The 12,794-nt window shown below is 32.6% G+C and overlaps 1 protein-coding gene across 1 annotated transcript in view; it reads right to left on the bottom strand.

Annotated features, from left to right (window-relative positions):
• Positions 1-12,794, bottom strand: part of LOC141456907 (uncharacterized) — a 140,655-nt gene that overhangs the window by 17,163 nt on the left and 110,698 nt on the right. Inside the window, exons 9-11 of the transcript XR_012460109.1 lie at positions 7,966-8,001; positions 6,781-6,915; positions 386-549 (exon numbers count right to left, since the gene is read on the bottom strand). The gene's annotated coding sequence lies outside the window, so the exon portion shown is untranslated. The remainder of the gene's footprint in view (positions 1-385; positions 550-6,780; positions 6,916-7,965; positions 8,002-12,794) is intronic.

Genomic DNA, 12,794 nt, shown 5'->3' with positions numbered 1-12,794 from the left:
CCACCACGGCAGCGGAGATGGTCCGACCAACGTACCGTGTCTCTCTACAGGTGGCATAAATACTGAATTCGACACATCATGAAGAGCGCTGAAAATATTCAATACGTGTGAAATTAACCCAACCTTACGCAGTCTACAGCCATTTACATATTTAGAGAACACAATGGTGGTAACTAAACGATTACATTTCGTCAACCAGAAATTTCATTGCAGCTAAAATAAGTCATTAAAAAATCTAAAGCCGTTTATAAAAATACTTTATTTAGCTTAAAAGCTATCGCTGGATGATACCTTTACAGGTTTTCTTCAAAACTTTCGTAAAATGTGGGTGTGGCAATTTAGTGTAATGGTGAATCATATCACATGAAACATTAAATCATCTTACTTTTGTTTATTTTTCGTTCATAATGAAAGAATTCCATTATCACTGTGGCTTCAACACTCATTGCTCTGCTAATCCATTGGGAACTTCTCCTTGCCACCATTTACAATTCTGCCAAGAAACCAGAGTCTAATCAAGTTTAAAGAACTATAGTTACAGTCAGCCATCTGCAAAACATAAAAATTAGCATATTTTATAAAGTATTGCAATGAATAAATTATTTTTATCAGGCGTCGGAATCCTGCGGTCATTTCCAACCACCTGCTGTACCACTCGGTTAGCCACAGCTGCCTCACTCATTACCGAAAACCAGAGTATCAATAGCACAGAACAATGGATCTATTCCCTGATCCACTTAAGAAATGATTCAATATACTGACTGAATAATTAAATGTTATTTTCAGTTAAACTATTGCGAAATGGTGTGTCTTCTCACGATACTTACGCTACTTGTAATTATATATTTTACTACAATTTTCTCCTACAAATTCATCGAAATTAGAGACAAAATCGCAAACTGAACTTAGTTTCCCAGTAAATCTTAGCTTTAAGGGCCACGCCACTAATCGTTCTGCTAGCTTGGCAGCTGGTAAAGTGCCAATTATAAAAAATTGTACTAATATAATTTAGAATTACTTATTTGCCAATTTCTTTTTCAAATTTAAAATATTTCAAATAAATATAGCTTATGAACCACCGTTTTTCTTATTGGTTCCATCTAAAACATATTTTAGAAGTGTATTTACTTCTTAAAGCTCTTAGCAAAATTGGATCTGTAATTGTGAAAAAATTACCTGTAACCTGTAAAAATTACCTGTAAAAATGTAACTCACTTCACTCTAAATTAAACTCCAAAATAAATTTGTATGAGAAATATTTCAATAAAAGAGAAAATTATAAATATATGTGGCTAACTAGAGGTCCGTCTTATCAGACACATTCAAGAAAATCTCTAAAACTCATGAACGTTTCAATCTTCCAAATCAATCTAACAATACTTTTGTTATTCTTTGATGTTTAAGAAATGCGGTTCATGGAAAGAACACTAAGTTAGTACAAAAAATACTTTTGCATAAAGAAATGCTTTGGATAAAAATAATGGATTAGACCCACAGTTGGTGAAGTAGATTCGTTGGGATTTCCTTTGAACTTTTTTGACTAATCCTTTATTACTAAGCCATTAAAATTTTATTTAATAGAAGTGTATAATTAACAAACTCTTAGTAACTGACTACATTAAAGATAGTTTTTAAAGAATAAGATGATATTAATTGATTCAAATAGATTTATATTATGGGCGTTTGATTAAACATTTTTCAAATAAAAACTAACTAATCTTTTAATCTCGACGATTCGTTAGTATATAATTTCATCATAAACAATCGTTTAGAAAGTATTAATTCTCTCGGGCTATATATATTTATACATATATTAAGAGTTATTGAGCTTGCTGATAGTGGTTGTGGAATAAGATATCGTTAACATTATCACTAAAAATAAAAAAAAAATTCTATATAATATATTATATTAAGCAAAAAAAAATTCTAATTATTGGTTGCGTTTGTTGTAATGTAATAGAATCTATATAAACATCTATTTTAATTAATAAAATGTTAGTTATTATTAAGTCAACAAGTTATATTGACTTCATTTTGAATTTTGTAAGTTTCATGGTTAAAGGAATTTGGTTTTAATAAATTAACATTGATTCACCGTTGATGGCTGTACAATAAAAGAGTTTAAACAGAGTTGTATTCATGTTTCTGCGGTGTGACAAACGTTATCTCTAAACGGTGTTCTTTGATGGTTAGGAAATAATGGTCCTGTGATGATGAGATTATTACCTACAAGCACGTAGCGTCCTAAATCAATTGTAACTGTCAGGGCGTGACTGGTATTAAGATTTCCAAGGAAATCTGCCCATCTGAGGAGATAAGAATTACTTTTTAATCAATTCATCTCATCTGTCTTTTCTCCATTCTTCATGGTTTGTGAAAAAAAAAGTATAAAAGATTCTAGTTTTATTTGATGTAAAGCAACGTTGTTGTAAACAATTTTTCACTGTGTGGAAAAAACCTAATTATCCGTTTTTTTCATTAAATAAAACAGAATAGAGCACAATAATTTTCTTACGGTAAAAATAAATAAATAAATAAAGAATCCGAACAACTTGAAATGAAATAAACAACTGAACTGAGGTGACACAGGTGATCAAGTGTTTTAGCAAAACTCTTTAACAAAAACTTACAGTTTAAAATGTTAAGTATAAGGGTTGATTAAACGCCAAAAGGTACACAAATCAGCAAGCACTCAAAATTTCATTAATTCTTCATTAATATTTAAGTAATTTTACTGCATTAATATTCATTAATATTTTTTAGAATTTATTAGATGTCACAGACCCTTATGCTGGCCATTTTCGTCTACAAAATATTTGTTCAAGTAGCACTGTAGATTGACTGTAATATCTAGTTATTTATAATAATCAAACTATTAAATACAGGTTAAAAAGAAAAACGTTATAAAAAATAAAAAAAAATTATGAGGCTAAAAAATTCAAAACTTTTTTTTATAAAAAAAAATGTAATATGTAAAATAAAGTAAATAAGATATGTATATTTTTAGGACAGCTAATTATTCCAGTATTTTACTATAAGTAAAATTAAATTAAAATAGAGAAATCAATAATTGTTGTTGAATAATCTACTTGTTATAACTGTGTGTTATTTGTGCTCTCGAATATTTCGGTAAGACGAATTCAAGACAGTAGCCTACTCTAACTTTGTCTTTTTCTACTTTAACATGCATGTACATATGTGTGATTTATCATAATTATAACAAAAAAATATTATAAATGAAGTGGCCAGCATAAGGGTCTGTGACATCTAATAAATTCTAAAAAATATTAATGAATATTAATGCAGTAAAATTACTTAAATATTAATGAAGAATTAATGAAATTTTGAGTGCTTGCTGATTTGTGTACCTTTTGGCGTTTAATCAACCCTTATACTTAACATTTTAAACTGTAAGTTTTTGTTAAAGAGATTTTTGTACCTTTTGGATAGATTTTCCTTTTTGTCTATTTTACAAAGTTACATATCTGCTTTACAGATTTTTTAAATTTGGAATAAGCAATTCTATCATTATAACCTGATAAGATGGTAAGTCGGAACCGTAACTACCACTAGAGAGATCTTTTTAAAGAATGATTATCGTTAAGGTCCCCCAAACCATCCTCAGTAACAACTTTTCTTGAAAAAGCGTTTTGAATAACATAGGAAGGTATTTGTGCGTGAATAGCAAAATTAAACTGCGATTTCATTACTTCCTTTTAAGAGGAGTAAGAAAAATAAACTGCGATTGCAGAACTTCTAGGCAAAGAGGCAAAGATTTTTTAATCGAACGACAATTCATTGATTTAAATCGGTTCACTCATTGATAATTTAAACGATTGCAGTACTTCCTCTTAGTAGGTGCAAGAGCATCAGCAATGTAGAGGAGCTTTAACCACTTATTCGAGCTGAATTTTATCAAAATCGGACTAAGCGTTATAGAAATATTGGTAATAATAGTTTTAGAAAGGGCCTTATTTGGGTGGGGCAAACTCCCCTCCTTATGAGGCACGGCGTCGAGACTTTTAAAGTGCAAATCTGTACAAAATTTCGATTCGAATGACATTTCATTCATGAAAATCGGTTCACGTGTCGATAATTTGAAACGATTCCTATACTTCCCCTTAACAAGTGTAAGAGCTGATCGCCGCTTTAATGTTACGTAGGGGAGCCCTAACCCTATCATCCTACCAAATTTTATCAAAATCGGGCCAAGATTTACAGAGTAATTAGTAATAATAATTTTGGAGGGGGCCTTACATAAAGGGGGCTAACTCCTCTCCCATACGATGTACAGGGTCGAGACCCCCAAAAGGCACATCTACATAAAATTCCGAATCGAATGACACCTCATTCATGAAAATCGGTTCACGCGTTTAGGCGCTACGTTGTTTACAAAAAAGGTAACAACAAGAACAAGAACAAGAAGAAGAACAAGAACAAGAACATTTTTTGAAAAAGCGGTTTTTGCTCATTTTCGGCAACTTTTTTCTCAAAACCTATTAGATCTGGGTGGTTGCAAAAAAATTACAGTTATGAAGGAGGGTTTGGAGTAAGATTTAAAGAAAATTTGGGAATTTTATCTTTTATAGAAAAAGAGAAAAAAATTGTCAAAGTTGGGTGTTTTTCAACGTTACGCTTTTTCGTGCAGTTTTTGATGGTCAACCCTTATACAACTGTCCTACCGGACAGTTTTAATAAAATTTTCTAATTGAATTTTTCTCTTTTATTTAAAGTAAGCCACATTTAAAATCTCAAGTGGACTTTACTTAGTAAGTAAGGAAACGACTGAGTATAAATAACATAAAATTAGCTCGATTTGATTTAATAATATCTTCTCTTACTAAACTGTACCATAAACCTGTTGGTAATTCTGTTCTAACATCTGAGTCAATCACTTCCAACCAACTGACGATGGAAACGTTTCTACAACCACAACTTAATAACTTAAATTTGTTTCCAAGTACCTTTAAACCACTAGTGTCAAAACTTTCAATTAAGTTAGGGTTATTGCCGAGAGCTTTATTTATTCCTGATGGTATGTGATTTAATATTCTTCACTAATGTATTCTTGTATAACTGCTTGGCAAAGGGAAGGGCGTTACATGAACGACATGTGGTGGCTCCAATCATCTAATATCTATGAGTTACTCTGGTACGACCGATTCGTAACCAAGCTTAACACCACTTTTGTAACACCTCTGGAATTGGTGTCGCATGTTGTCGCCTTCTTTATAATCTCTCTAAGATTGTTGTTCTCATTGAAATCTACTAATCCTGCCAATTTCGATGCAATAATTTTTTTTCTAAAGTAATTAATCATTAAGTGTGGGCCCGTGCAGCCTTGTATTCTTTGCAGCCAAATCGACAACTTCATTTACTGATATTTTTTTTTAAGTGTCCTGGTATCCAGATAAAATATTAGTCCTCTCTCATGTCTTAGGTTATGGAGATGCGCAAATATTAAATATTATGCAAGCTTGTGGGCTTTACTATCCACCGTGAAAACTAAAAATGCAACTAATACGAATAAAACTTTATGTACGAGGGTCGTTTGAAAAGTCCGTGCAAAGTCAGAGAGATAGCACCACTGGCGCGTATCGAGGTTATGTTTAGTTAGTAGCATCTCTTGGAAGAACACACACCAAGTTTCAGCCAGATCGGTCTATTTCTTTGTGTTTGGCATTCGTTTGAATCGAGGAAGTCGAGTGATTTTCAAAAAAAGGACGAAAAAGAATTTCGTGTGTGGATTAAACACTACTTTATGAAAGGCAAAACGCCTCAGGAGACTAAAGAGAAGCATGATAAACATTATGGTGACTCTGCACCTTCGATTAGAACAGTTTATAAGTGGTTTCAAAATTTTCGGAGTGGCCATATGGGCACAAGTGACGCTGAACGTTCTGGACATTCATGGTAAAAAACAATTACACAATGAATTTTAAGTTTTATAGGAATGCGTCAGAGGTTTTCGATTGTGTCAGAACGATAATCTAATGCTACTTCAGATACAAAATTATCAACCGGCACTAAGACTGGTTTCTCATCATAAGAAACCATTACCATTGTATTTTGTTCTTTCCGTTTGAAAAGTTTGGATTGTATGACTAGTCAGAGATATGACTAGTCGGGCAAATATGTCTCTAGGTATTTCAGGAGGCAGATGCAAAAAATAATGTCCATTATTCTTTAAGCCAGATATTAAATTTAGTTAATAAATTGCAGCGAATGAGTTTTATCCTATTCACTATGTGGAATCCATGTTTAATAAAAAACCATTTTTTGCTTCGCCTAGAAAAAAAATCTCCTAGCATTTGCTTTCTTACACTCGAAGATCATTTTCTGTCGTTCCAAGCCTTTAGAATATTCGTTTAATGAGGCTGGCTTGGCACTAAGTCTTAATTTATTCGTGAGTTTACTTTAATAGTAAAAATAAATCAGAACCATTTTTCGTTCGTATTTCTTGATGAATAAATAAACCAAAATAAACTAAAAGATAAATGTAAAACATAAATTGTAACGTAATTTTATATACGATATTAACTAGCGTGGGCGACAAAAAAAAAAATGTATTTCAAGGCACGTTTAAATTTACACTTTTATAAGAAGATTCTCGATGTGTAAGGGAACCGCAGTCAGTAGTGATGATCAAACAATGGTTACTGCTGCTTGGCAGAAATGAAGGTAGGCGTTTTGTTTCGGAAGAAACAGACAGTAAATATTAAATTAAACTAAATATTTAAATTAAATAACAATAACTAATAAATAATAAAAGAACATTACGTTTACATCAGCTGGCGTCAAAAAAATGAAATTCAGTTTATTTTCGTTCTTGGCATTTGATTTCATTTAATTTATGAATACAAGCCATCTGTAATAAAATTTGTTTCTAACCGCCTGGTTGGACATCGAGCCCATCTGAAAAGTAGGAATTATGTATTTTATTTTTTAGAATGAAAGGTACACGACTTTCTTTGACGCGAGTGCACGACTTCCTTGGTCTTCTTCGCCTTCTTATCGCCACATATTTAAACTATTTATGATAATGTTCTCGAGGATACGAGCATAGTTGCTTTTCGCAATTTTCGGGGAGGTAATAGCTTATTATCTTGCTAAAGGAACGGATATGGGAAGCTGGAGTGAATTCTCTCTACTACGAAGTAACTAGATCGAAAAAGAGAGAATCCATAAATATACACATAGTAGGTAGTGAGAATGGTGACGTAATAAGTAGCACCAGTTATTAGGAAGAAAATTTTGGATTGAGGCGACTGTATGACGCAGAAGTTGGTGGCCTGACTGAGTTCCTTAAATCCCGATAGGAATAAAAGTTTAGTAATCTGCAGTCTTGTCTTTTCATCATGTTTCTTTTCATTGTAAGTTATCTTTACCCTTAGGAGAACTACTGATTTGTGATTCAGTTGGTGTCCTAAACAAATAATGATGGACAACGTGCTGGAAGAAAGGACAAGCAAGTGGGTGTCCGTGAAAAGCATGAATAAAGAACATATAGGAAGGAATATCCGCGAGAGGATTGGAAGAGGGATTTTGGAAAGATTAGAAAAGGTGGAGATATGGCATTGGTATACGAACAATGTTCAATCAACAGCGAAAGAAGAAAGAGTGGTTGAGTAGTGAACACAAGCCCTTGTGAGGACTTAGTCAACATAATAAAAATTTTATAAATTATTCGATCAACTTCTTAATATTAACAAAAAATATTTCAGCGGCTGTTAGTTAAATCTATTAAGACGATGTTATGAAATATTGCAAAAAAGTTGTGTTTAATAACAAGTACATAAACTGTGACGCAGCTACCGGGTAATTTTCTTGTCAAATAATTGTTATACACTTTTTTAAATATCGTGGTAAAAATATACAGATATGAACTTCAAACTCTAATTTTATTAACTTAGAATTAACGTCAAGTTACAAAGATATTAAAGTTATTCTTCAGGCAATATTTACCTCTCCCATTTATTGTGAAAAAACTTGTACATTAACCTGAAAAATGTAAAAAAAAACAACGCATTAGCAGATTGGTAAAAGTGCTGTTTGGAAATTTATTTATTTAAATAAATATTTTCAACAAAATTAAATTTCACGTTAGTCTTTTCTGTTTTGTTTTCAAGTTAAATCGTAACCTAAGGATAAGTCCTTTAAACTGAATGATCATAGGGTTGCAAACTCGAGTCTCGAACGAAAAACATCTTAAGTAAGTTACAATTCATTCTACCAAAAACGCAAACGAGCATATTTCAATTTAAGATTTTAAGATTATTTTTATTCTAAGATTACTCGACAGTACGAACTTGTTTAAAGTATTGCTGGCTTTCAGGAAAATAAAAATTTAACTGATTTAATTCAGAAATTGATTTTTTTATTGTACCTGTTTTGGGAAAGAGAAGGTACCTACTTAATTTTTATTTTTTAATGGATTCACATTTTCTATTAAAAGTTCATATAAATTTATTTTGAGTATGTCAGATACATTTAAATGTAATTAATATGCCTATCTTCAAGCAATATAGAAACAGAGAATCGGTTTTATCCATTATGTGGTAGGATTATTAATAAGTTTGGTGTAGAGATTTCGACTTCGCTTAAGTTACACTTGCAACGCATACTACGAGGGTCGTTTGAAAAGTCCGTGCAAAAATAAAAACTACTTAATTTTTTGGGGTAAACCTTTTTTATTTTTCAACATAGTCTCTTTTTAGGCTTATACACTTCGTCCAACGCTGCTCTAGTTTGTTGATCACTTCCGAATAATAGGATTTGTCCAAGTCTGAAAAATAGCCATTCGTTTCTGCAATCACCTCCTCGTTTGAATAAAATCTTTTTCCCGCCAGCCATTTCTTCATATTGGGGAACAAATAGTAGTCCGAGGGAGCCAAGTCTGGAGAATAGGGGGGGATGTGAAACGAGTTGGAACCCTATTTCCATTAATTTTGTGACCACAACTGCTGAGGTGTGAGCTGGTGCGTTGTCGTGATGGAAAAGGACTTTTTTGTGGGCCAATCGTGGGCGTTTTTCTTGCAGCTCGGTTTTCAAACGGTCCAATAACGATGAATAATATGCATCTGTAATAGTTTTACCCTTTTCCAGATAGTCGATGAGGATTATTCCTTGCGAATCCCAAAAGACAGTCGCCATAATCTTTCCGGCCGAAGGAACGGTCTTCGCCTTTTTTGGCGAAGATTCCCCCTTGGTAACCCATTGTTTAGATTGTTCTTTGGTCTCAGGAGTGTAGTGATGTATCCATGTTTCATCCACAGTGACGAAACGACGCTTAAAGTCCTGCGGATTCTTCTGGAACAGCTGCAATCCGTCCTTGCAACACTTCACACGATTTCGTTTTTGGTCAAGCGTGAGCAATCGCGGCACCCGTCTTGCGGATAGCTTTGTCATGTCCAAATGTTGATGCAAAATATTATGTACCCGTTCATTCGAGATGCCCACAGCACTAGCAATCTCACGCACCTTCACTCTTCTGTCATCCATCACCATATCATAGATTTTATCAATGATTTCTGGAGTAGTAACCTCAACAGGGCGTCCAGAACGTTCAGCGTCACTTGTGCCCATATGGCCACTCCGAAAATTTTGAAACCACTTATAAACTGTTCTAATCGAAGGTGCAGAGTCACCATAATGTTTATCAAGCTTCTCTTTAGTCTCCTGAGGCGTTTTGCCTTTCATAAAGTAGTGTTTAATCAACACACGAAATTCTTTTTCGTCCATTTTTTGAAAATCACTCGACTTCCTCGATTCAAACGAATGCCAAACACAAAGAAATAGATCGGTCTGGCTGAAACTTGGTGTGTGTTCTTCCAAGAGATGCTACTAACTAAACATAACCTCGATACGCGCCAGTGGTGCTATCTCTCTGACTTTGCACGGACTTCTCAAACGACCCTCGTATTTCCACTTCCGGGTAAATACATACAATCGCTTCACTTCCTCTGATTAGGAGTAAGAGAAAGTAAACGCATTTAGGGGGACCTCAAAGCTTTAACTAAGTACAAATACCAAAAGTACACATACTTCTGTTTTTTGTTTCATTACAAGGACCTAGGTCGTTATTTCATGTTTAAATGTACAATAGTAATAAAATGAGATGATATTTGGCTAGTAAATTATTGCTTGTAATGAATTCTGAAAACAAACAAGCGAATGAAGCATTCAACTTTAGGTCAATTTGCAAATAAATGTGAAAAAGTCATTTAAATCAATGTATTAGCATTGAGAGAACTAATAAATTACAAGTAATGTCTTGTTTGTTCTTTCATTTTTTAATAATAGCTTCTTAAATTTTAATGCGTAGTCCACAACTTTTTTTTTACTTATATTGTTTCTTTATGACTCAACCACATTTTGTCAATTGTAAGAACATTGGTGAAAAAAACAAGCTCTGTGCTTTTACATGATCTTACTTAAATCATTTATAAAAAAAGCGTCGCAAAAATGTAGACAATTCTCTACATTATTTTTACTCTTATATTAGACAATTTAATCTTATTGGGGCTTACTACATATTAATCCCCATCATTTTTTTTACAGCAATGACATTTTATCATTCGACCACAAATACATTATTAACACCAATGGGTCACAGAACCGATAGAAACGACCAATTATTCTTCACAAATCAATCCATGGCAACCTACCAACCACTGATACATACACGTGAATAAATACAGCCAAATGAGACTCGTTCAGACCATGATAAGTCATACCATCATTTGAACTGTTCGGATGGAACCCTGTAAAATATTTGAAAAATAATTGGAATAAAATTATTGAAAGAGATATTATTGGAACTCATTTCAGTAAAAAATTCCTAAAGCATAAATACCAAAAGGTAAAAATATTTCCCATAAGACCAAATGATTTATCTTCCTAAAAATGGAGGATTCCACTTACGAAAAAATTTACGTATATGCAGCGCAAGATAAATTTATTTCAGAAAGAAACAATAATGATAAATTTTTTAAGAACATTTTTATGTTTTACGATTTTGTAGGTTGCTAATATCCGTCATTCCGCCAGACTAGCAATCTGAAGAGTGTCTGCAATAACTCATACAACCTGCTCCATTAGGGTTCTCTTCCACTTAACCTAACTCTTGCAAATTTAAGGAGATTTATTTCTGTTCGTTTGCTATGCAAATTTTAAGATTGGATGGAAATAAGTCTCTTATTTTATCAAACATTTTCTGTTGCTTTTTGTCTTTTATCTATATTTATGTAATTTACTTAAAAGTCACTGTTTTTGAATACTCTTCCTTCTTTTTAAGTTATTGAGGGTGGCTCATGAAATTTTTTTTTTTTGGTCAAGGAATATTAGCGAGACTCCCTCCAAATTCTCTTTTAAAAAAGCAAATATAGCCTAGAGAATGGTGAAGTAATCGCCAGTAGTGAAAATTATTAAAATCCAATCATATACCTATCATCAGCTTTGGGGGACGTGAATTTGGTATTTAAAATGAAGACCGCTGCTAACGTATGTCCCTCGTTAGGAAATGAATATCAAACCATTCGCCTAGTAACAACTAGGCTGTATAAATGTCTAGTCTAGACCCACTGAATCGCTCAAGTTTTTTGAGTTAGAAAATCAAGTAATAGTATTTAATTTATTTATATGGTTGTTAATCTCCAACTCTCTCCAACATGGATTACAAAGGAAGACAAGTAGACGACATAGCCTTACCGATATGAGTCTAGAAAGAAGTGGTTCTCGTTAAATTATTGTTTCTTAAGTGAAGCCAACCAACCGAAGAAATTTAACATAAATCGTTCTGTTAGGTTATCTTGAAAATATAATATGATTAAAATAATAATGACTTGTGAGCTGAAATAAAATTGTTTTTATGAAGCAAAATGCAAATGGTTTGGGATTTTGGTAAATATCCCCAGTTCTTTAAGAATTATTAGTGAAAATAAGGAGAAAAGAACAATGAACAGATTTTCCAAGAAGCGGCTAAACACAAGGCGTAATCTTGACAATTACTTTTTCAGAGCTTCAAGTCGTAAAAATGATGCTTCGATATCCAAATAAGTACATAGCCTAAGTTATATTGATAATAGGAATGAAACGTTTTGGTAAAACTCACCGATTGATCAATAAGCATTATAAAAATTCTATCAGAATGTATATACATGCAAAATTTTGGGTTCAAAAATCTTATTAATTTTTATTATTTTTTTAATGCCTTCAGGATAGCATTATAGTTATCAAGAGGGCTATTCGTGAAGACATTATTAATCCATCGGATAATAGAACAATCTACTCGGGGATGTTTTTACTTTTATTATATGCAAATATCAACCTATTAATGTAGCTAGAAGGAAATTATGTGTAGAAATAATCTGTACGTATAACAATATAAATTAATATAATTATTAATAATTAATTAGTAGAATTAATTTACATTAATACGTTGAGCATGTCCAATTTTTTTATCTCCACTTTGCCAAAGACTATAAAAGTAAATTTTGCTTAACAAAACCTAAAATTTATGGTAAATAACTATTATAGTTAGCCAAAATTTTGTTAATCATGCGAAATTCCTAAGTAATTAAGCATTGTTGTGCATTTTACAATAACCATAAAAAAAATTAACAAGGAGAGAAGAGCTTGCTAAACAACATAATGACTGTTTATGAAACTGGTGGTGTGCGAGTGTTTAGAAACAGCTGAATGTTCGTCTCTCCTTGTTTAGGAATGAATTATTCACTAGGTAATTCCTCTGGTTGACCTGCGCCGTCACTAGAACCGGTCTTCTTACTTTAATT

Source organism: Rhodnius prolixus, unplaced genomic scaffold, assembly GCF_049639745.1.
Source record: "Rhodnius prolixus isolate KJV_2025 unplaced genomic scaffold, Rpr scaffold_1, whole genome shotgun sequence".
Taxonomy (NCBI): Eukaryota; Metazoa; Arthropoda; class Insecta; order Hemiptera; family Reduviidae; genus Rhodnius; species Rhodnius prolixus.
This window is presented reverse-complemented; position numbering and strand designations above follow the sequence as displayed.